General features: G+C 41.7%; 1 protein-coding gene across 2 annotated transcripts in view; it reads right to left on the bottom strand.

Moving 5' to 3' along the window:
- LOC139745816 (uncharacterized) overlaps positions 1-24,079 on the bottom strand; it is a 197,113-nt gene that overhangs the window by 172,943 nt on the left and 91 nt on the right. For both annotated transcript variants that reach the window (XM_071656421.1, XM_071656403.1), the window contains exon 1: positions 24,065-24,079. This exon is cut by the window's right edge. The gene's annotated coding sequence lies outside the window, so the exon portion shown is untranslated. The remainder of the gene's footprint in view (positions 1-24,064) is intronic.

Genomic DNA, 24,079 nt, shown 5'->3' with positions numbered 1-24,079 from the left:
ATGGATGGGGTTGTTAGGGAGGTAAATGCAAGAGTCCTGGAAAGAGGGGCAAGTATGAAGTCTGTTGGGGATGAGAGAGCTTGGGAAGTGAGTCAGTTGTTGTTCGCTGATGATACAGCGCTGGTGGCTGATTCATGTGAGAAACTGCAGAAGCTGGTGACTGAGTTTGGTAAAGTGTGTGGAAGAAGAAAGTTAAGAGTAAATGTGAATAAGAGCAAGGTTATTAGGTACAGTAGGGTTGAGGGTCAAGTCAATTGGGAGGTGAGTTTGAATGGAGAAAAACTGGAGGAAGTGAAGTGTTTTAGATATCTGGGAGTGGATCTGTCAGCGGATGGAACCATGGAAGCGGAAGTGGATCATAGGGTGGGGGAGGGGGCGAAAATTTTGGGAGCCTTGAAAAATGTGTGGAAGTCGAGAACATTATCTCGGAAAGCAAAAATGGGTATGTTTGAAGGAATAGTGGTTCCAACAATGTTGTATGGTTGCGAGGCGTGGGCTATGGATAGAGTTGTGCGCAGGAGGATGGATGTGCTGGAAATGAGATGTTTGAGGACAATGTGTGGTGTGAGGTGGTTTGATCGAGTGAGTAACGTAAGGGTAAGAGAGATGTGTGGAAATAAAAAGAGCGTGGTTGAGAGAGCAGAAGAGGGTGTTTTGAAATGGTTTGGGCACATGGAGAGAATGAGTGAGGAAAGATTGACCAAGAGGATATATGTGTCGGAGGTGGAGGGAACGAGGAGAAGAGGGAGACCAAATTGGAGGTGGAAAGATGGAGTGAAAAAGATTTTGTGTGATCGGGGCCTGAACATGCAGGAGGGTGAAAGGAGGGCAAGGAATAGAGTGAATTGGAGCGATGTGGTATACAGGGGTTGACGTGCTGTCAGTGGATTGAATCAAGGCATGTGAAGTGTCTGGGGTAAACCATGGAAAGCTGTGTAGGTATGTATATTTGCGTGTGTGGACGTGTGTATGTACATGTGTATGGGGTGGGGGTTGGGCCATTTCTTTCGTCTGTTTCCTTGCGCTACCTCGCAAACGCGGGAGACAGCGACAAAGTATAAAAAAAAAAAAAAAAAAAAAAAAATATATATATATATATATATATATATATATATATATATATATATATATATATATACACTCCAGCCTATATCAGGTGTGTGTGTGTGTGTGTGTGTGTGTGTGTGTGTGTGTGTGAGCGAGCATGGACGGGGGCCATTGACCCATCCTAACCTTCCGGAGAGGGTAGAGCCAAGCCCACTCCTCGTGGTCCGTAAGGTACATGCTTCAAGTCGAGCGAAACTTTCAGTGTGGGAAATGTCCGAACCATTCCCCAAGGTTAACGCTCTAAGACTGGTACTGTTTTTTCGTGCATGCCTGAACTCTGTCACCGCATGACAGCCAGGGATATTAGTATTCTCCTAAAGATTAAAACGCCGTCTAACCATTGTAGGAAGTTATGAGGCCCACAAGAATATATGTAGAATCATCTCAAGCAGAATTTACATTGTTATCACGTTTGAATTCATGGCGACAACATCTACTATTACTACTACTACTACTACTACTACTAATAATAATAATAATAATAATAATAATAATAATAATGATAATAATAAGAGATTCATAGAAAGAATGATTTCAGAATAAAAAGCTTGCATGACGGTAGGTCAACTGTTACGCTAGTGACTGAATGGCATACCAGCACCAGGCCAGACCAGCAGCACCAGGCCGGACCAGCAGCGCCAGGGCAGACCAGCAGCACCAGGCCAGACCAGCAGCAACAGGCCAGACCAGCAGCAACAGGCCAGACCAGCAGCACCAGGCCAGATCAGCAGCACCAGGCCAGACCAGCAGCAACAGGCCAGACCAGGAGCACCAGGCCAGACCAGCAGCACCAGGCCAGACCAGGAGCAACAGGCCAGACCAGCAGCACCAGGCCGGACCAGCAGCACCAAGCCAGACCAGCAGCAACAGGCCAGACCAGGAGCACCAGGCCAGACCAGCAGCAACAGGCCAGACCAGGAGCAACAGGCCAGACCAGGAGCACCAGGCCAGACCAGCAGCACAAGCCAGACCAGCAGCACCAGGGTCGTGCAGGGTGGTAAGTTTAACAATATCATACTTTCAAAACACAGACTGTTTAGTTTTTTTTTTCTTATTTGATAAAAAAAGAAAAAACTGAAGATCACTTCTCTAAAATTTGAACATGCAACATACTAATTCTGACATGGCATTAGATTAATGCAAGTGAAAGGACGGTTGTCTTACGAGGAACATGTGGCAACTGGTGCCAACTGTAAGGTATTCGCGTTTATCTACATCTCATAACTAGGTTAGAAATGCCTGCAGAATATTCAGCCATTTAAGACACTCTAGTTGATGTTCAATGTACACGAATACCTACGTGGGTACGTACGTATGTCTCCCTATATATCAGGTGATTATTGCTATTCCCACTATTCACTCTCTTCTTACCTATTTGTAAACAAAGATCGAGATGAAATCTGGTAGTTGCAGATTTTGGTCCAGTACGACCTTCTTTCAGTGAGAAACATCTATGGATTCATTTCGATTTTGATTCGTGAAAAAAAAAATCATTTATATATTTAGGCTGAAGGCTGTCTTTTTTTTATATATATATCTATTTATTTCGTTTAGTCAAAAGGGGAGACTTGGGGATGTCAGCCTGACACTAAAACCCAAGTTGTAAATTGTGTAGGAAACAACATCGTGTCCGAGAACGTCTGAGATATAATGTAGATTAACGTTTGCACAAAAGGAAAATCTTTATATTGTGCAGCAACTTTAAGCTTAGCAGATAAAAAGAACCAACCATAAAAAAAAAAATATATGCACATATGCGATGAGACCATTTTCAGAAATGATTTAGACTTAATTTGTAATATCAAATTAAACACCCCGCACTGAGTTCGTGTCCTAACTGAAGGAGAGAGAAATTAAGACCCTAGATTCCACAATACACAGTGCATCACCATGGGCTGTGAATAAAGCAAATTCATTTTCAGCAATCTATGCACATAGAGAGTATGGAGAGCAATGATAAACAGTGGATTATGTGCCAGATAGTGGGCATCACTCCTGAGAGGCAAAACACAAAAGAATGCTCGGAAATCTTGACCACATAAACACAGCAAACATGCACCAGATACGTTCCAATAAGAAAGAAATGTCATGATGCTCTGACTGGGTGGAGAGCGGTGCTCTCTATCAGGATGACAAAACCAAGTTGTTGGCCTTTTCAAAAGACAGGCAACGAATTCTACGAAAGAAAACGAACCTATGGAAAGGAGGAGGCTATTGAACGTAAACATAAAACGTCATACGAGACCAGAAAAAAAAAACTCAGATCCACAAGATACAATATAATCTCGCTAAGTGAAGTCTCATGTGCACGCTGCCTTGAAATTCGAGTTAAGAGCTTCGCGAAGGCCAAACTCACCCAACTTCGTAAATCAGTGTGCCCATATGTAACTTGGTAGGACTCCACTTGTAGGTCTGCTTGAAATGCTTATTTTGAGCCCTAGTTCTCAAGCACTGAAATGAACTTTGGACGCGATTTCTATTCCAGTTTTAAAATATCATAATTGGACATTTCTGTTGATGGTATTTCTAACTTTTTCTTTTTAAGAATCAAAATATAAGAAAAGCGCTTACAATATCAATTGTTCTAAGGTGTAAACCGCGCTGAGTCGATGGCATATACATTAGCATAATGCGCTAGTGTGTGTGTGTGTGTGTGTGTGTGATTATTTTTTGTGATTACCACTTGTATATTCCGAGGGGAGTTTTACGCTCGTGTTCCCCCGTCTCTCTAACCTTATATATGTGAATCATGTCTTTACTATGTAATAAATATGTAGATGTAATCATAACACACACACACACACACACACACATACCTAGCTAACGCCAGGTACACATTTTATCGACCAAGCCATAGGGGAGGATAAACAGCTGGGTGGACTGCGGACCTACTGCAGCGACTATGATTCAAACCATGGATTCATGACGGTCAGTGACGTTCACCGCTGCTCCACGTTGGTCCGTGAATGCGTTAAAAAAATCTCTAATTCTTCATTTCTTCTCATGTTCCTCTACGTTGTGACCAGTCTGTTGTGACCAGTATGTTGTGGCCGGTCTGAGCCTAGCACGGAGGAAGTAGTTTGCAATCTCTATGTTTTCTTTACCATCTTCCACGACCTTTTCAACATCAACACGGCCTCTAGTACTGATGAACTTTAATCCTGCTTCTCATCGAGTGTCTCGATAAGGTGGGGGATATTAACTGTCGTCTGTAGTCTAAATTTTCAAGTTCCAATCCATCCACGGCGCCGGGTGAGCATGGGTACGTCAACGATTTCGAGGTGTCTAGCGACCCATTTCTGGTAAGCCTAAGAAATTTGCAGCGTCAGGGTCAAGGGCTTCACGCCTCTCCTGCGACGGAAATCCACATTATTTCTTTGGTAGACGCCAAACAAGAATTCAGCTTAATTGGACTAACCTGATCGAGAATTTTGACTTATCAGGTGCATCATTCTGCAGGTTTTGTTACAATGCCCGCGGGAATAGTTAGTTGATAACCTCCGCACAAGCAGAGCTATCGAAATTCATTTATCGAGGTTTTTCTGTAGACGGAGATAAATCGCAAAATACTTCAGTTAACTGATGACCGCAGTGAGATGTAGATAAGAAATAAAAAAAAATGGAACTGATGTGATAATTGATGTGATTATCTTGTAAACAAACACAACACTGTTGAGAGCCAGGCAGTTTCTAGTGCATCCACGATAATGCAATTTTCCCAAAGGAACTGCGCTTGCACCTGAGATATACGAACGACGCTCTACAGCTTCATACGAAGATAACATCTGATTAAGAAAAATAAATCTTGTGTTTAGAAAACGTAAGAGACTAAAGACGAATGTTTATCAATTCTTCTGTAGGTCATGAAAAATAACGTGGTACTGAAGATCATTTTGAAGTATCTCATTACTGGAGAATTGGAGAAAGAAAAACTTGTACAGGATACCCAAAAAGAAACACGAAATCATCGTTGTATTACGAAAGATACGTAATTGTAATTTCTATCAATTACGTGTGATGACTTTGCCGTCTTCAAAGACGACAGGTTGGAAAGCAACAGTCGTCAAAGCACCTACGGCCTCCACAACATAGGACCCTTACCTTGCTAGCATAATTAAGATGAACGGAACTATCTAGCAACGAACGTTCCCTTCCCGCGGTAGATGTCAACACTGAACCTAACGGGAACGACTGAAGACACAAAGACAACACGGGAGTGCAGGCAGGAGGAACATAACTGTAATCGCTTAAACCTGGAAAATATGTAACACTTGGTTCCGTATCTATAATCAAAAATAATTCACTAATGACGTGACTGGCATGGAAATCATTACAGAATGCAGGCATAAAATCAAATTTTGAAACAAAAGAGAAGAGAATACAATGTAAACACTCGGAGACCGAAGTTGTTCAGTACAATGCCTATGCGATCTGGTATATAATAGGCTACTCGGTGAAGCCATTTGAGAATTGGCTTCATTACTATCTAGGAACATTAATCTGGTCAGTAAGACAGATAGTACGCAGGTCTATAGGCTACAGCCTTAAACAGCATCACTGCTCACAAGAACAACCATGTAACTTGGTTCCAGTCTGAGCACATAAGAACCATGCATGTGCGTGTGTTGTCTGGGGAGTGGGAGGTATGTGTATGGTCCAAGAATTACCTTAAACACTTGAAGAAAATGTTCACTTTTTTTCTTTCATTTGATGGTTGTAACTCGACGTTTGACGGCTTGGACGAACCACGTCAGCCGACAGGACATTTATTCAGTACACCAAGAAACCGAACCAACCAGCTGACCACAGTACAGTAAAACTCTACGGGAATCAACACTATGACTTCAAAGCAAAGCAACAGATGGCAGGACATTCAATGAGTCACTAACAACCGTTAGCTATTCCGGTTCACGGACGTAGTAGTGATGCACTTATTCTCTTACATGTTCGTACGTACAGACAGCCGCGATCACACACCAGAACACACGAATATGCTCCCACTTAAGAGAAGCGAACAGATGTGGCACAGAGGTCGGCCCTGCTGCGCTCACACGTATCTATGATCAGCAATGCTTCCCTCGCCGCTACTGCCGCCTCACCCTCAGCACCACAAGTGTCTCTCTTATCAACATACGCATCACGTACCTACCTCTAAGGGTCACGTGACCGAGGCTCGTAAACACACATGAACCCTCGACAAAAAAATAGTATATATATATATATATATATATATATATATATATATATATATATATATATATATATATTCCTGAGTCCACGGGGAAAATGAAATACAATAAGTTCCCAAGTGCACTTTCGTGTAATAATCACATCATCAGGGGAGACACAAGAGAGAAATATAACAGTCAGTTGATATACAACGAAGAGACGTAACTAGGACGCCATTTGGTAAACATGAGATTTTCCAAGACAACGAGCGTATCATAAACTTATCATTAGATAACTTTATTGCTGATAAAATTTGTAAAATGACAAGTTTATGATACGCTCTTTGTCTGTCTTGGACAATCGAATGTTTACCAATTGTATATCAACTGACATATTTCTCTCTTGTGTCTCCCCTGATGATATGATTATTACACGAAAGTGCACGTGGGAACTTATCGTGTTTCATTTTCCCCGAGGACTCATTGGAATAAATTGATCACGCGCAAAATTGTGATCTTTTCCAATATATATATATATATATATATATATATATATATATATATATATATATATATATATATATATATATATATATATATATTTAAAGAGTAAGAGAGACTCTTCACACTGAGGAAGACCGTATTCCTCAATGAATGTTTCAACAACAGTCAATCTAGTAAACTTCCTTCCGCTCGTGTGTGTTGACGAATCGACTAAGATAGCCTTCAGAAAAATGTCTCATTCCTTGGAAACAAAGTTATAATTTCAATTGTGGAGGAGACACCATGAACAGTTCCAAAGAAGTTGTAGGAAAATAGTGGATGTGATAACCAGGAAAGTTCTTCCACTACAATGTGAACATGATCAGATAAATGGAACGGATATGTTTACGCTGATAATAATGTTCATCTTCCCGCGACAATGAAACGTGATGTTTTATCTGTCCAAACACTGCAGCTGGGACTATGGCATGTACATGCTTTACAAGTGGCCCAGACTACTGTTCCTCGTCTATCAACTTTATCAGCATGAAAGAACAAAGCTTTCGTATTCGGTATTTACCTTCTTTTTTGAAATGTATGAAATAAGCGATGTGTTCTCCAATGAAACAGTATTGGCAACTTAATGCCCTACTTATGACCATATATATATATATATATATATATATATATATATATATATATATATATATATATATATATATATATATATATATATATATACATTTGTACCTATTTATCTACCAGCCCCGGAGAGTGGATGAACACTGGGGGCCGACTACCCAGCCCAGGTTTCGAATCCGGATGGGTTCGTGCGTGATTCATAGACAGTGAAAGCCAACCACAACACCACGGAAGGCTGGTCTCGGGCTGGTGCATGCCTCACACACTGACCGGTGTCAAAAGGCTGCCCCATGCACCACTTAGGTGGGACTCTGGACCACATGCTGACTCCACTGGCGTCTCCCACTGAGGCAGCTGATACACTAACGCTGGAGCGCCTTCGTCCCAGAACAATAACTAAAATTATAAGGAGGTGAAGCCTCGATTTTCCTAAACCCTATGACTGATTTTCACTTCGAGAACATTTTGAATACTATTCTGTTATTATCTCTTACAGCTCCCATGCAAATAACCATATACACACATTTCTAACAATAGGTCTTTACCCCCACAAGTAGAACAGTCCTGCTGAATGACAGATCCAAGATATTCAACCCCACATCATGTAGAACAGACCTGCTGGACGCGAGATCCAACACCCTCATCCCTACAACAAGTGATACAGAGCTTCAGGGCAACATATTCAAGATCTGATCGTTTACAAAATGAGTGAAACAAGAGGCTCATTACACCGGACACAAGTGATCTGAAGAGGTTCTGAACAGATGTAGGTAACTCTATAGATATATCAAGTGTTCTCGTACCATCCTCCGTCTGATGGATAGCAACCAACAGAAGGCATGAATCACTCTCTGAATGACAGGGTAAACTGCCCGAGATGAAGGGCTCGAGAGTATTTCAGATTGCCTCAAAGTGGCAGTGGGGCAACGTTGAACTACAGCCTCTGCGTGAGTATACAGACACTGGGTTTTTTATTGCAGTCCTCAGACACGAACCTTCTACGTCAACCACACCAAGCTTCTACATAAATACCGAACAAAAGTACTTTCCCTTTGAGGGCAGTTCTTCCCACAAGAACCCTCTCAAACATGAAAATTCGTAGTGAATCATGGATTTTTTTTTTTATTTTCTCCCCATTAAACACGAGACATGAGCCTACACATCACAAAGGTTCTCCACGGCATCGCACACCCTCAGCTCCGGCTCCACGGCTGTCATATTGACACAAGACTGTGCTGATCGTGCCACCTGAAGCATCGATGTGAGCCCGAGAAATAGCCCTTCTTTTTTTTGGACAACAGCATGACTTTTGGGTATGATGTCGTGACATGACGCCATCAAACCTAGGTTTCGTACAGTTATGCTCAGGGATCGTGCCGTCTCGCTCTTATGGCAGCGTTTAAGTATCCTACTGTTGTGCTCCAGGATCGTACCGTCATGCTGAAGGATTGTACAGTCTTGCTCAAGAGGTTAAATGCAGGCTCAGGTTCATCATGCGACCGAATCACTCAGCCCTGAGGAATAGTGCAAAAAAAAGGATCTAGTAGGCACCAGTGTCTTCTTCAGTATTTCCTCTTTATCTCCCAATTTCAAAATACAAAAAAAAAAAGCCAGTATGAAAATTCATTCAAAGATGAGATATCTTAACCCATTTAAGGATGACACAGTCGTCTTCAGAACCACAACTTCACATTCCCCCGAGCACTGTTTCGAAGCTCAGCGAAGTCGGTTTGTGTTCCATTTCGTTCGGATGACTCTGTGGGGTTGAAGGTTCTACTTCCTAGCATCACACACACACACACACACACTGATCAGTCAAGTCCACGTAAGGTATTCGTCGACTTACACAGCAAAGATGTCCAGTTTTAGTCTCATGTGACATTCATCGTGTCACAGAATAGATATGTGTTCGTAACGTGTTAGTCATTGGTTCGATCTGCCCGCTCGAGACAAGGTGACCAAATGACCGAGTGAGTGTTATGATACGCCCGTCCTCCAGCCCACCCAGCAACGGTCCCCTGGTCCTCCCACCCGTTCCCCTTTGGCCATACACCCACCTCCTGGTCTATAGACCACATACCCACCCAACCCTTGGTCCACCCGCCCGTCCCGTGGACCGCAAACCCATCCTCCAGGCCAACCCTTCGCGTCCTTTGGCCACGCTAGCATGATGTAATGCTCTCCTGTCACCACTCATGGCAGGGGGAATCACCGGTCTTAAGGATCACGAAGTAGTTATTTTGCCGACGGATATATCAACACCGGCACAGGTAGATCGTATGGTATTGTGTGGACATGATTATAACCGGGTAGATCGGGCACCTCATTCAATACATTTGAGCTATCGTCCACCCCTGGGCTACAGTATAGTAGGCTAGGGTAAGGGACTTGTCGTAGAGGACTGAGAACCACCCCCCGCCTCCCTCATGGATAAGGGTTAAGTAAGGTTGATGGTACGAGATTTTTAACCCAACACTTCCCCTGTACTTCATGACAGGGCGACGGGTAAGAACCGTCCTACTTCTCGCTGGATTTAGTGAATGAAAAAAAAAAAATTCATTTATACCATTAATAGCAATGGTATCTGTATGGATCTCATGATATCTGCAAAAAACTATTCGTCCGTCGGTAATATAGATAATTGCAGTAATGCAATCGCGCAAGAGGTGGGGTAAAAAAAAAAAAGCAAAAAAAGGCATAATGTAGTTTAACTCACCGGTGCGGTGTTGCCGGACTCTGCCTGCTCGAGGTTACACCGCGAGTGAAAAAAGTCATCTTTCGAGCGGCTGTATAACTGAGAACATAATCTCATCAAAGAATGTCTCACTCCAAAGGAGTCCACATTTCCCTGGCACTTGAAGTAGCCAAGCCTCGGGCTAACACCAAGTCCTGGGGTAATTATATATTGATGAATATATGACTATTCCCATCTGTGCCGAAAAGCCAAATACTCACAACTTAACGAATATCTACGAACCTGTAGGAAACGGTGTGATCGTGTAATCGTCATTATGGAACAGGTGATGGGGACTTTCCTGTCTGCCATGGCACTTGGGGATTATGACGGCAGATGTAGAATGTTCTCATCTTTCTTTTATCGTAAGACTTTGAGCAGCGGGTTGTGGACAGAAGCCCAGAAACATCTAACTCTGATACATCACAGGAAATAACCACACTTACGATTGTCCGTGTAATACCCGCAACCTTTCTGATTGTGTCACCGGGTCGTTGTGTGTGAGGTCGAGAGAACGTGTTGCCTTAATATATCTCATGCTCTCAACCGCCGCAGCCTCGCATTGGGCCAAACGGTGCCAGGGAAGGTAGTCAGCATGTTCGACTTTGAAGACTATACCCTATGTTCGACACCGGGCTTTGGGTATGGTTAGGAGAATGTTACTTTTCCATGGCATGTGTGGAGCTAGGCACCTACCTGTTGAAAGCGTTCTTCAGTATGGTTGCCACACACCAACATGCACAAAACATCAAGAGCACACTTTCCAAAAATTTCCATCTGCGTGGCTCTCTTCGCTTCACTTGTGAAGACATCGCCCTAACTCTCTTTGCGAGATCAGTTACAGTGACCCTCCAGCCCATCATGTGTTAGGGAACTCACGAAGGTTCCAGTACCCCTGAATCCGAGCGTAGAACTTAGGGGAACATTCAGCTGTGGACGACCACTTCTGTTACACAATTTAAGACTTAGAGACTGAACTCACTACAATTCCCCCTCAACGGTGTGTATAATGTTTGGACCAGGGGTACTACAAGGGAGTCATTTTTGTTTATGTGGACTGGAAACGTTTATTGTGTGACGGTAGAGGGGCCAGTATACAATTTAGGATCTCTTAAAGGCAACTCAACAATGTATGTAAACTTACAAGAATTATCATCAAAAGTGAAATTAGTATCAAAAGGGAGAACTAAAAGATTCTTACTTTACTTCCCATGTTGCTTAAATCCTTTAATGTAAATGCTGCCTTCAGCGACAATAATACTATAAAGGATATCTTAATCAGGAACTCATCAGAAAATTCTCCTGGATGCATCTATAAAGTGCCATGTAGAAATTGTTATAAGTTTTATGTTGGGCAGACTGGTAAGGCTCTTTCTGTTAGACTTAAACAACATAAAAAGTATAAGAACAGGACAAGAATCAAAGGCATTGTTTAATCACGTTAAAAACTATGATCATTGTAGAGACTGGAGTAGTGCCATCTCAGTAACTTTAACTCCAGTACCACGAGAAATATCATTGAATCTTCTATTATCAAATACACAAAAAAATTATAACCTTAATATTAGTGAAGGTCTATACAAACTGGATAACTTTATTTTTCATAAATATTGCAAAAAAAATTCACCTTGTTCGCATAATAAGATTATGATACGCTCGTTGTCTGTCTTGAACAATCACAGGTTTACCAAATGGCGTCCTAGCTACGTGTCTTCGTTGTATATCAACTGACTGTTATATTTCTCTCTTGTGTCTCCCCTGATGATGTGATTATTACACGAAAGGGCACTTGGGAACTTATCGTGTTTCATTTTCCCCGTGGACTCATAGGAATATACTTGATCGCGCAAAATTGTGATCCTTTCCAATATATATATATATATATATATATATATATATATATATATATATATATATATATATATATATATATATATATATATATATTTATCCACAAATCAAACTGATCTATTATACATCATCATATGAATGAGTACTCAAACACAAGAGCACGCACATGAATACTCAGACAGGCACACAATGACACACTGTGTTCATACAATAGAGAACAAAATGTATACAGAGGGATAATTACACCAACGAGGACAAGCCAACACTTGCACACCAGGCTTTCCCAACACACCAGTCCACGCTCGGACAAAGCGGCAGCCATTATCTCCACTGAGCACGACGGCACCGCCCAAGGTCTTGTCATCATTGACCCCGGGTGATCACACCTTCTCCACCGTCGCTCTCGACAGTTTGTTCAGCAACTTAGATAGTGCGCTGGCGTGGGTGGCGGCTGGCATAATTCCCACACCACCCGGAGACTGTAGCCGTAGCGGTTACCACACCCACACTAGCAGGATTGGCGTTAGTTCGCGAACGCCTGTGTTGTGTGGCAGGCAGCTAGACACGTCTCCGTCAGCATCTGGGACAGACCGGGTCCAGTCGCAAGGGCTCAGTAAGCCTTACCCTGCAGGCAACGCAGCTGACACCGTACTACTGGGATACCACGCAAACTGCAGAACTTGAAAGAATATCTTGAATACTTGGTCTTCCTGCCTTCATCCATTCTCGTCCCCACCCAGCCACACATGAAATGGCACCCCCCTACCCCCACACGCGCGCGAGGTAGCGCTAGGAAAAGGTCACATTCGTTCGCACTCAGTCTCTAGCTGTCTGTGTAATGCACCGAAACCACAGCTCCCTTTCCACATCTAGGCCTCACAAAACTTTCCATGATTTACCCCAGATGCTTCACATGCCCTAGTTCAATCCATTGACAGCACGTCGACCCCGGTATTCCTCATCGTCCCAATTCACTCTAATCTTTCCACACCTTTCACCCTTCTACATGTTCAGGCCCCGATCGCTCAAAAAATTTTTCACTCCATCCTTTCACCTCCAATTTGGTCTCCCACCTCTCGTTACCTCCACCTCTAACACATATATCCTCATTGTCAATCTTTCCACACTCATTTTCCCCATGTGACCAAGCCATTTCAATACACTCTCTTCTGTTCTCTCAACCACACTCTTTTTATTACCACACATCTCTTTTACACTTTCATTACTTACTAGATCAAACCACCTCACACCACATATTGTCCTCAAACATCTCATTTCCAACACATCCACCCTCCCTCACGCAACCCTATCTATAGCCCGCAACTCGCAACCATATAACATTGCTGGAACGACTATTCCTTCAAACATACCCATTTTTGCTCTCCGAGGTAATGTTCTCGCCTTCCACACATTCCTCAACGCTCCCAGAACTTTCGCCCCCTCCCCCACCCTGTGACTCGCTTCCGCTTCCATGGTTCTATCCGCTGCTAAATCCACTCCCAGATATCTAAAACACTTCACTTCCTCCAGTTTTTCTCCATTCAAACTTACCTCCCAATTGACTTGTCCCTCAACCCTACTGAACCTAATAACCTTGCTCTTATTCACATTTACTCTCAGCTTTCTTCTTTCATACACTTTATATATATATATATATATATATATATATATATATATATATATATATATATATATATATATATATATGAACGTGCCCTACCATATAACATACAAACCTATAAAAGCCAGGTCCTGGGCGGACCGTAAACGCTTCACGGTCAGGAACGCTAGACTTCCTAAATTTTGTTTTTCCAGGTGCATGCCCCGGAGCCCCACTAGAACTCGAAGGCTGGAGGGGCCCTAAAACGAGTCTCAGTTTTGGGCCCCAAGACGGCTCTGTGTGCGTTTTCTTGTACTGGCCGATATGTGCAAAAACTTATTCATCCATTATGAAGAAGAAATTCTACATTCGTGGCGCCCCATCCCTCTTAAACTGTCTAATGCATCATACGATCTATCAATTTATTCATACTCTTTATACTTGCACTGTCCTCCCTTAAATTCTTTTTGAATCCGTAGCTCCTTTACTATCATGTGTCTTCACGTATTCTACAACTTGGATCCGACCCAGTTTTCTTGTTTGCCCTTTCGTCCACTTGGCATTTTCAATTATGAACTCCTCAGGTCTATTCCAAATTCTGTACACTGTCGTCAGGTATTAATTCTTCGATCTCTTGCGTGCGTGAAAATTGTGGGCAGGTAAGGGAGTCGTCCACCTCAGCAGGACCTTCGAAACCCTTAGGAAACTATCCTCCTTCGATATATTTTGTCCTTTCACCTTTTTAACTAAAACCACCTTAAAGTTTCGCATTCATATCCACCGAAGACCATGTAAGGTACAAATATCTGCGTGCCTTTTCAGAATAGCTGTGCCCTTAAAAAGCTCGGCCTTTAAACTAATATTGCATTTCACGTGTCTACATTAGATTTTATTTAAACAAAATATTTCACTAACTTCCTTCATTCTCAAAGCAGTTCGTCCAACAGGATAGCGTCCATTATACAGGGGCAAAAATATCTTTGCAAGGGTAAGTCTTCTGAACATGGTACGGTCCGTCCAATATGGCCCTTATCCCCAGGGGGCATGAGGTATTCAAGGGTTACGGCGTGCTTGCCTTGGGATTTTACTCCTGGATGGCGGCAGATTTTTGGACGCTTTTCACAAATATTTTTGATCGAGATCCTAAAATTTTTTTCCCGGCCCGGTAACCCAAAGGGATGATATATAATACACTATGTACGCTACGCCCAACGTTCACACGCACCCATTCTATTTTTCATTATTTCCATAATTTCTCAAAATTCCCCAGGTTCATTGTGTAATTATGATAGTAATATTACATAATTTTTGCCAAAAATAGTTTCCCACCGAGACCTTACTGCGACCCTCTGGAACATCCTTGCGACCCTTATCTGAGTCGCGATCCTGGGCCTGGAAACCAATGTATTAGGGAAAAGAAAAATTAAACATCGATATCTAACCTCCATCAATTAGCAATTACTACTTAGAATGATAAACTGCTGCCCTCCCACCAACTGGTCTTGGGAAGTTAGGCCAGTTCTTGCCAACTGGGAGGAGTGACTGAAGCAGGGATGAGCAAAAGGGTGAAAAACTTACAAGGATGGGAGAACGACTTGAAAAATTTTAAGTGGTGGTAGTCAGTGCGGCCAGTACGTGAGACCCTCCTGCTCTCCACCAGGTAACTGAAGAATGCAGGCGTCACAAAACGGGTTGCTTTTTTTTTTTTTCTTTACTGGTTCGATAATGATAGGAATGCTGAATTTATTGCTTCTAGACCTGTATGAATGATTTGCGATCAGTGTAGGTTGAAGAATCGTCTTCTTGTGTTCATTAATCGTTGCCTGTCGAGAATGGACTTGCCCAGGCATGGAAGAGGATAGCATGGGTAATACAGCTGCATTTGACAACACTAAATATAGGATAATCATATATATAGCAACTGTATCTTTTGGAAAAAGTCTTACAGTTAGTTATCAACTTAAAACGTTTATTACAAGAGGTTTCTGTTTTTACTAGACTTCTATTTGTTGTATTTCATAAATCTGAAATATAATTTCTTTTATTTCTAGAATTTTACCGCCGTCACTATTCTCATGATATCAAAATTACTGTCTAGTTCCTAGAACATCTAAATTCAAAGTTAAACTGTCTTTCCTACTTCCTCGTATCACAGCATTGATAGCAACGACGAACATGTCACCAATTTACACACCCGGCAATGATTTATATTGACAAAATATGTATCGTTTTCGTGGAAACAATACATAAGGGGTGAATACACGAAGGGCAAACGATGCTGAGAAGGGATGACGAGCGCGTAGCTAGGCGTCAAATTTAGCGTCCTAGGCTTGAAGTGCATCACGTTTAGTGTCCACAATTACCTCACAGAGTAATCAAGATCCAGGCCTGAATGGTGTCGTCTAGAGTGGCAATAGCCTACCTCCCTCAGCAATACCTTAATTCATTTGATACCTACAGACGTTCTTATACCTTCACCAGTATCACGCTTCGCCGAAGCGAAAGTTTTATTCTCATTTTGTATTTCTCAAAATCACAAGTGATCAACAAGCTGTGAAGCTTTCTAGTTCGCCATCATATTCTCAGTTGTGAAAAGAATGAATGATGTTCATATTGTACGTTAAAAATGTCTGAATTGATACATCTTTTGTACATGAGTGGTTTACGTGCATTTTAAGAGCCGTAGTGAATTTGATCTTGGGTGTGAAAGGACTTTGTAAAGTAATAATATCAAAGGTTTTAGAGCAAGCTTGATTTAATGCACCGTGTTCACACTGCCTCTCAACACCCATCGCCCCAAGGATTCAAAACCCGGGCTGCTGCATGGAAGAATATGTGTACTTGGGATGTGTACATATACTTACTTGTCACGGCGACTATAGGTAGCCGGGCGAACCTGCGCTGTTAAACGCCTACATTGGTGTCTGTTCCTCAGTGGACGTCTGTCACCGAAACGCCGTCTTTCGTCACCATCAGCAAGGTTTTGCCCAGTCCTACGCTGTGGCCTGCTAACTCGCGTTTCCATGGAACAACTTAGTTCGTCCTCGTAGCTTCTACAGCCGCTACTACTCTTAAGGACACTAACAAGCACGTGAAGAATGCTCCTTGCTTCAGTCGGACGACTTCCATCTCAAGACTAACGCTACGTCATTCTGTGGAACCTTCTTCAGTCGACGTGTTTCCAGCTTCACCACACCATTTACAACAAAATTGTGAGTATTTGGCGTTGTAGTAACTGGCGACCACCAACGGGAGTTTTCCCATTCTAACTAGTTTAGATTGACATTTCATTGTAAGCTCATCTGCGAGATTTCTCATCTATCTTAGCTTCTCTTTCATGCAAATTAAGTAGCCTTATATACTGCTTGCTACGGTGTCTTGACAGTCATATTTCTTAGCTTAGGAATCCCAGTGAAATTAACCCTTTTAATTGCTGGAGTTAATTGTTAAATCTAATTATTCTACCCTAGGAAGAGTTCCGCTTATCATACTGCCCAGTACGTACAATTTGGATTGTTGTTCTTGAGGTTGTCTTATATCCCTATATTCTATTATATTACTACAACATTTCAATAACAATTGTCAAGAATAATAAATGAATCAGTACATGAAATATATATTCGAAGCATACATTACTGATACCAGTGGTCACGCAATAATTCCTAGCGTCATTTTTTTGTGTGTGACTGGGCTAAGCTAACTACGATGGTGTCGGGCGCCCCTTAAATGACGTGAGTCAGGTGTCATGAGGTAGCAGAAGTGGAGAGATGGAGGAAGATATGAATGCTATAAGATTTTCATTACTCGCCCTTTTTGCGTCATTATTCAATTCTGAAATACTTCATGGAACAGCCTTATTTCTAAACTCCAGCGTTGATTCCACTGAGGGGCATGAAAAGAATAAGGCAGCACCCTTCTCTCGTACTTAGATGGCATTAACTAAAACATATGTTATTTCCCCGTAGAGTTATGTTAAGTTACGACGCTTGACCACATTTTACAGAATAAAGAGACGCAGACTGTACATGGGCTAATTGGTATACACAGAGTGTTTATGGTCTTAGAATTAGCCTTAACACCGGCGGATATTTGGATTGTTTGGATGGTCGATGATGTGGCTTGACGTTGACGGCCTTGGGGACTCTGGCAGTCGATTAGCCTAAAGCATTAAAAAAAAATTATAATAGATAAATCAATCTTTGAAAGATTGTATCCTATTCCCCGTGATTACATCTTAAAGATATGTGATACATGAGAATCAGTTGGACTGATTCTCGCTTAGAGTAGAAATTATCATTGCTCTGCATCTGAAAAAGCCTATTGTCAATCCAACGTCAATTTACGAGGGTTGCCATAACTGATTTGCTGCGAGCTTTCTGAGCTTGATTCTAGATCTTATTGTGTAATACAATACACTAGTGGATAATATGGAAGACAAAGTTAAAGGGGAAAGACAGCAGTGAAGAACGACAAATATGATAGATCATCTAATATGATTTATATCAGCATTTCAACAACGCCGGCACCAGCCTCATCTACTCCATCTCCTTTGACATCACTTCCAGTTATGAAGACGTCAAGAAAAAGATTGGAACTATAATCCTGATTATCTGAAATATGGTTTTATCCCTTCATCTGGTTTGCTATTAACTCACTCACAAAAGTACGAAGCCTTTAAAATTAATTTGGCACTTGTGAACAAAGCCTTCAGCCGATAGACTTCAAATGACGTCATTTTATACCGCCGACATAATGGTGTTTTATAGTATCAGCGGAAGTCCTTGCCCTCACAAAGGAACATTCAAAACATCTACTTTATGTTCTCGCGTGTGGCATGTTAGTATGGATTCTGGCGCCCTAAATCTCTCAGAGTATGCTAGAGGCCTTGATGTTGCCCAGAAACGTTATTTTGATCGAATAAATCATACGAAAACCGATCCATATTCGATTTCAGCGAGAGTGAAATGCCAGCAGCTATTGACTGTGGAGTCAAACGAGTTTCCCGATGTTACATATCCTAGCGTATGCCATTATCTGATTACATCACCTAGTTACAGCGGAGAGTCGATGAAAGCCTAGAAAAGTTCACAAGCAGACAAATATGTTACATCTAAATTGGGGAAAAAAATGCTTCAAAATTTACGATGATCACTTCCTCGTGACTTCAAAGGTGCGTTTATTTGTTTACTTTCACGGTATTCTATTGATGAGTAATTTTAAGTAGTCTCTGACGAAACAGCTTTCACTTAGTTTTATTTGTGGTTCGAATGTGTTCTACTTGACATCCTTGGTATAAAGTCGTATGATAGAGGATCATCATTCCTTGAAAAATCTAACATAAAAGCTATTTGATGAAAGGTTGCGTTTATTATTTGAACAAAATTATTTATTTAGCACACCGGCAGAACTCATAATGTTTGCTACACAAACTAAAACACTGACTTAAAAGCCTTACTTTCAAGCTACCACATTCAAATGTAAACTGAAAAACTACAAATATATGGAGTAGCCTAGAATCAGGTTTACCTTACCTATCTGATATGAATTGTGCGCTGCATAATTTGGAAAGCATGGATGATTGCCAAAATTCTCTACTCATAGCAGCTAGCAAAACCTGGCATACTTATTTATAGGAAAACGATAGAAGGATAGATGTGGGTCTTCAGCTCTATTTGAACAGTCTACAGGCGTGCAGTATGCCATTTAGTTGTTTATCAAAACAGTCAAGTGCTATTTATCTGTGCAACACACACACACACACACACACACACACACACACACACACACACACACACACACACACACACACACACTGTGTCACTCACCGCAGCAAATATGACCACCAATGTTGCGGATCTTTGAAATGAGTGTGTGATTTGTAACGTCACTTTGCAAGGTCAATGGAAACCTTTCAAGCGAAAACAGCATACAGATGACCAATACAAGTTGTAAAGAGATTATGCTGAATAATGAATAGCTAACAGCGCTAGTATTGTCAACAAATACATGAGCCAAATAGGCCCACACTTTAAGAGGCTTTTGCCATTTACGGTGAAAATGTACCAAAGTGTGCACAAGGACAATATCACCAAACCTGTTAAAGTCAGTGCCCATCCCCAAGAACATGCACTTTTTTTGAGATGGAGGCTCTAATCACGAACAAAAGTCCACATCAAGGCCGGGCCTTTATTGAAATATAGAGAGGATTATGAAACGGAAAAGGAAGAGACAAGGGAAAGTATTAATGAATTTTGGAGGAAATGAAAAATCTTTCAAAATGTGCCAAGTTATAGTTTTTAAAAAAGGCATGAGAACGTAGAGAGTTCCAAAGCTCCGACGTGTTGGGAACGAAACAGTTATCAAAACGGCCCACCCTTCAGTTTCCAACAGGCACACAGTAATCGTGTGACGCAGCAGCTTGCCGAGTATTGTATGGTCTAGCTAATGGTGGGGGCACACAAGCAACCAGCTCTCGGGAGCAAAAATCAAAGTATGTTACCTATAGAAGAGGGAAAATGAACCAACATTGCGGCGTAGGGCAAGGGGGTCAAGTTTGGAAGTTAGCCTGGGATAGTTTATAAGTTGGACCGCTTTCGACTCAGTTCTGTCAAGTAAGGATGTAGAGCTAGAACCACTCCCAGATGTGAGAGCATGACTCCACATATGGAAGAATTAATACTTTGATCATATACAGTAACTTTTCAGAAGAAAAGAAGTTTCGACATCTAAACAGGAAACCCAGTTCCTTAGAGGCATACTTAGGTATTTCCGTACCGAGGGGTGACCAAAGAAAATGTGGATGTTACAGTAATACCAAGTATGTTCACCGAGTCGAGGTGGAATTACAGAACCGTCAAAGGAAAGAAGAGAATTGTAAGGAGTTTGCGATATAGAGATGGGTAGAAACTGGGTCTTAGAGGCATTTAACTTAACTAGATTTCGTCTACTACACTAAGATATCCTGTCCAAGTCTGAGTTTATTGAGGAAGCTATGTCAAGACGAGATGCAGATCGAATGAGAGGTGAAGGAGCAGAGTTGAAAGATGTGGATGAATGCAGTGTTAAGTCGTCAGCATATGAGGGCATTTGGTTATTTGTGGAAGAGAGGAAATTGTTGAAAAAAAGAGAAAAAGTGTAGGAGCAAGGACAGAACCTTGAGAGACATCGCTGTTGACGGAGAAAAGGGGGAGGCTGATCTATAAACAGCCATGGAGATAGATCGGCCGGAGAGGAAGCTATATATGAAGGAGCAAAGTGAGGGAGGGAAGCCAAAAGAGGTTAGCTCAGAGTTGAGACCCCATTGCCAAACCCTGTCAAAAGCTTTGGATAAGTCAAGGGCAACTACACATGACTCCCAAAAATCTTTCAGAGATGATGACCAGACATTACTAAGATAAGAAAGAATATCACCAGTGGATCTCGCCTTACGGAAGCCATACTGGTGATCACAGAGAAAAGTGTGAGTTTCGAGGTGTCTAAGGATATGGGAGTTGAGGGGAGGATTCAAAGACATTGGAAATGGTAGATGTCAAAACGATACTTAAAGAGAGATCAGAACGGTCACCCTTCCTTGGGATGGGATATATCAATGCATGCTTCCAAGAGGAAGGAAAAGTATTGGTTTATGAACAGAAATGAAACAGTGCAAGTTCAGAGGCACACTCTTTCAGTGCAATGCCATCAAGACGATAAACCTTGCTTGTGTCTAGAGAAAGAAGCGCTTTTCGGAAAGTTCGGAAAGAGATTACGGGGAGGGGCATTGACTTAGTAACAGGAACCATAGAGAGTTGCTTTGTCCATGGGAGAAACGTCTATGGTACCGTCAGAACAGAAAAGTGAAGGGAAGGTGGAGTGACAAAAGTTAGTAGAGATGCCCTTAGTTAAAGATCATAAGGACTTATCTGTAGATGACGAGGAGAGGTTATCGTACTTCCTCTGAACAAAAGAACTGTCTCGAGGATAACGTGCTTACAGTGATTACCTCCAGTTTTAAAAGCTGAATGGGGGAGCCAGAAGTAGAATTTTTCCTTGTATGATAAGCCTGATTCTTTGCATAATTGGCCTCAGAACAGGAACGGTTGAACCATGGATTGCAAGAAGAGGTTGTCTTGGAAGAAGAGGGGATAAATGTTTTCATTCCCACATGAATAACCTCTGTTATGCGTTTGGCGGAGATTGAAGCATCACCATATAGGACAGTAATTCACCCAGGTAAAGTCACAAAAGAAGTTACGCAAGTTATTCTAGTTAGTTTTGTTGACGTGCCACTATATATATATATATATATATATATATATATATATATATATATATATATATATATATATATATATATATACCTTTGACTGGGCCAAGTACCCATTTCATCTACCAACCCTTAGGAGCGGATGAACAGCTAGGACGAGTGTGGACCAACTGTCAAAACCAGGATCCGTACCTATGCGATCGACCCTGGGCGGCCCGCGGATGCATCATGGTCAGGGACGGTTACCGATGCAACACTGAATCTAAATCAATCTTATTTTTACTTGATTTACATCAGATTAACACCTCATATTATTCCAACCTAAGTTTTGATAATAATAATAATAATAATAATAATAATAATAATAATAATAATAATAATAATGATAATAATAACAATAATAATAATAATGATAATAATAATAATAATAATAATTATAATAATAATAATAATAATAATAATAATAATGATGATAATAATAAACGCCAGTATTCGTGAGCAAATAGTCTCTCACCCCACATGCACCTTAAATATCATTGTGCCAAGGCTCACTAAACTCAATTACAAGATGTGGTGTTTACTTCGTGAGGCACGACCCAGAGTGACGCAATACCCAGGGTGATGCAAGACGGTGCGAAATAAGACCAAGGGTAAGTCAGGACCAAAGGTGAGGCAAGACATTGGGAAACAAGAAGAGGCAGAATGCTCATAGGCAAGGTCAGGGTCCGGGGTTGAGGCAAGGCATTGTGAAGCTAGCTAGCTAGAGCCAAGATGAGGCAAGACATTGTGGAACAGAAGGTAGAATGAGGCAAGGCACTGCGAAGCTAGAGCCATGATGAAGCAAGACATTGTGAAATAAGTTAGTTTAAGGCAAGACCTTGAGGATGAAGCAGGACTGGGTGGCGAGATACATGCCTCAGTTTGCCTCTCGCTCTTGTCAGGAATTCACCGAGGAATCTCGGCATTTTGCCTGGAATGTATTGCACGTTACTGATTTCTGCAGATATTCGGGAATCGTTAGACCTTATATGATGGATCAAGGCCTACAGTAGCGACCTAACCAAACTACCTAGGAGTCATACATTTAATGAAAATAAAAATCTAAAATATCAGCTCATATAATCCTATAAAAAAACACTAAATAAGAAAACATAAAGGTGTCTTGTCGTAATTAACCTAGGTGCAACACACACTGGTTCAGTAGGACTAGTCAACTTTTTTCTTTTCAATTCACTCGGCTCCAGAATTGATGACATGACGCTCTTGGAAAGGAAAAAAAAAAAGATAACAAAAACAATGTGTCTTCATTCCTATGGAGGAGGAGGAGGAGGATGATAATAACAGTAAACGTAATCTGAGTCACTGTCAAGTACGGGAGACCTAGTTGAAACGAGTCAACGTCGGAACGTTTCTTATGCAAGTGTGGCGCCCAGGCATCGGTAGGGGTAGGTGGGTGCGTGCTGGTGTATAATGTATTAATTGGAGTTTTCTGGTTGTGTGCGTCTCATGCACACATTTGGTTATTTCTGCGTTCTGAAAGTTGTTTTATTCATGCTTATATTTTGTTTTTCGTGCACAACGAGAAAGAAAAAACTTGTTTCTGACTGGTTTGGCGCGCTCGGTCTAATACTCAGTATGCTTAATTGGTATCTCTATAGTTTAATTCCCTCATCTACCTGTACGTTATAAATCTACCTCACCCACATACAAGAAGTTGAGATTTAAAAAAAAGAATCACATGCCTACACTTGTTCTTATGGCAAAGACGAAGGCAGGTAAGCCCGTGCGTCCGGGAAACTGGGAGCAGCATAGATGAGCGAACGGCTTACACACTGCCACCCACCTGCATTCCCACTCACGCTCACATACCCAGCCACGCCTCCTACTTGGGTGCACACCGTGGCCTCGCCTCCTCCAGGCAGCACCGGCAGTCAGCACCGGCTCAAGAACAACGTGGGAAGTCGAGGAGGAACCATAGAACGTCCTTGAGTGCGTCGTCCTTGAAGACTCGAGGTTTTTCTCACATGATCTGTGCGCGCACTTATCCACTACCTGGTCTAGTTCTTATACTACTCCCATTATATTTAGCTCACACTCCGTCCAAAATGAGTTATTTTTTTTCTTATCACGTACAATTGTCCACCAGTAAGTGATTTAACAACAAACTTTGTGACAGCTTCCACTACAGCTAATATCTGGGAGAAATTTCACACCATGCAGCAGGGGTAACATACCTAAAACTAAGACAA

This window comes from Panulirus ornatus, chromosome 4 (genome assembly GCF_036320965.1).
Source record: "Panulirus ornatus isolate Po-2019 chromosome 4, ASM3632096v1, whole genome shotgun sequence".
NCBI lineage: Eukaryota > Metazoa > Arthropoda > Malacostraca > Decapoda > Palinuridae > Panulirus > Panulirus ornatus.
Note: the sequence above shows the minus strand (reverse complement) of the source record. Positions and strands in the feature narration are given on the sequence as shown.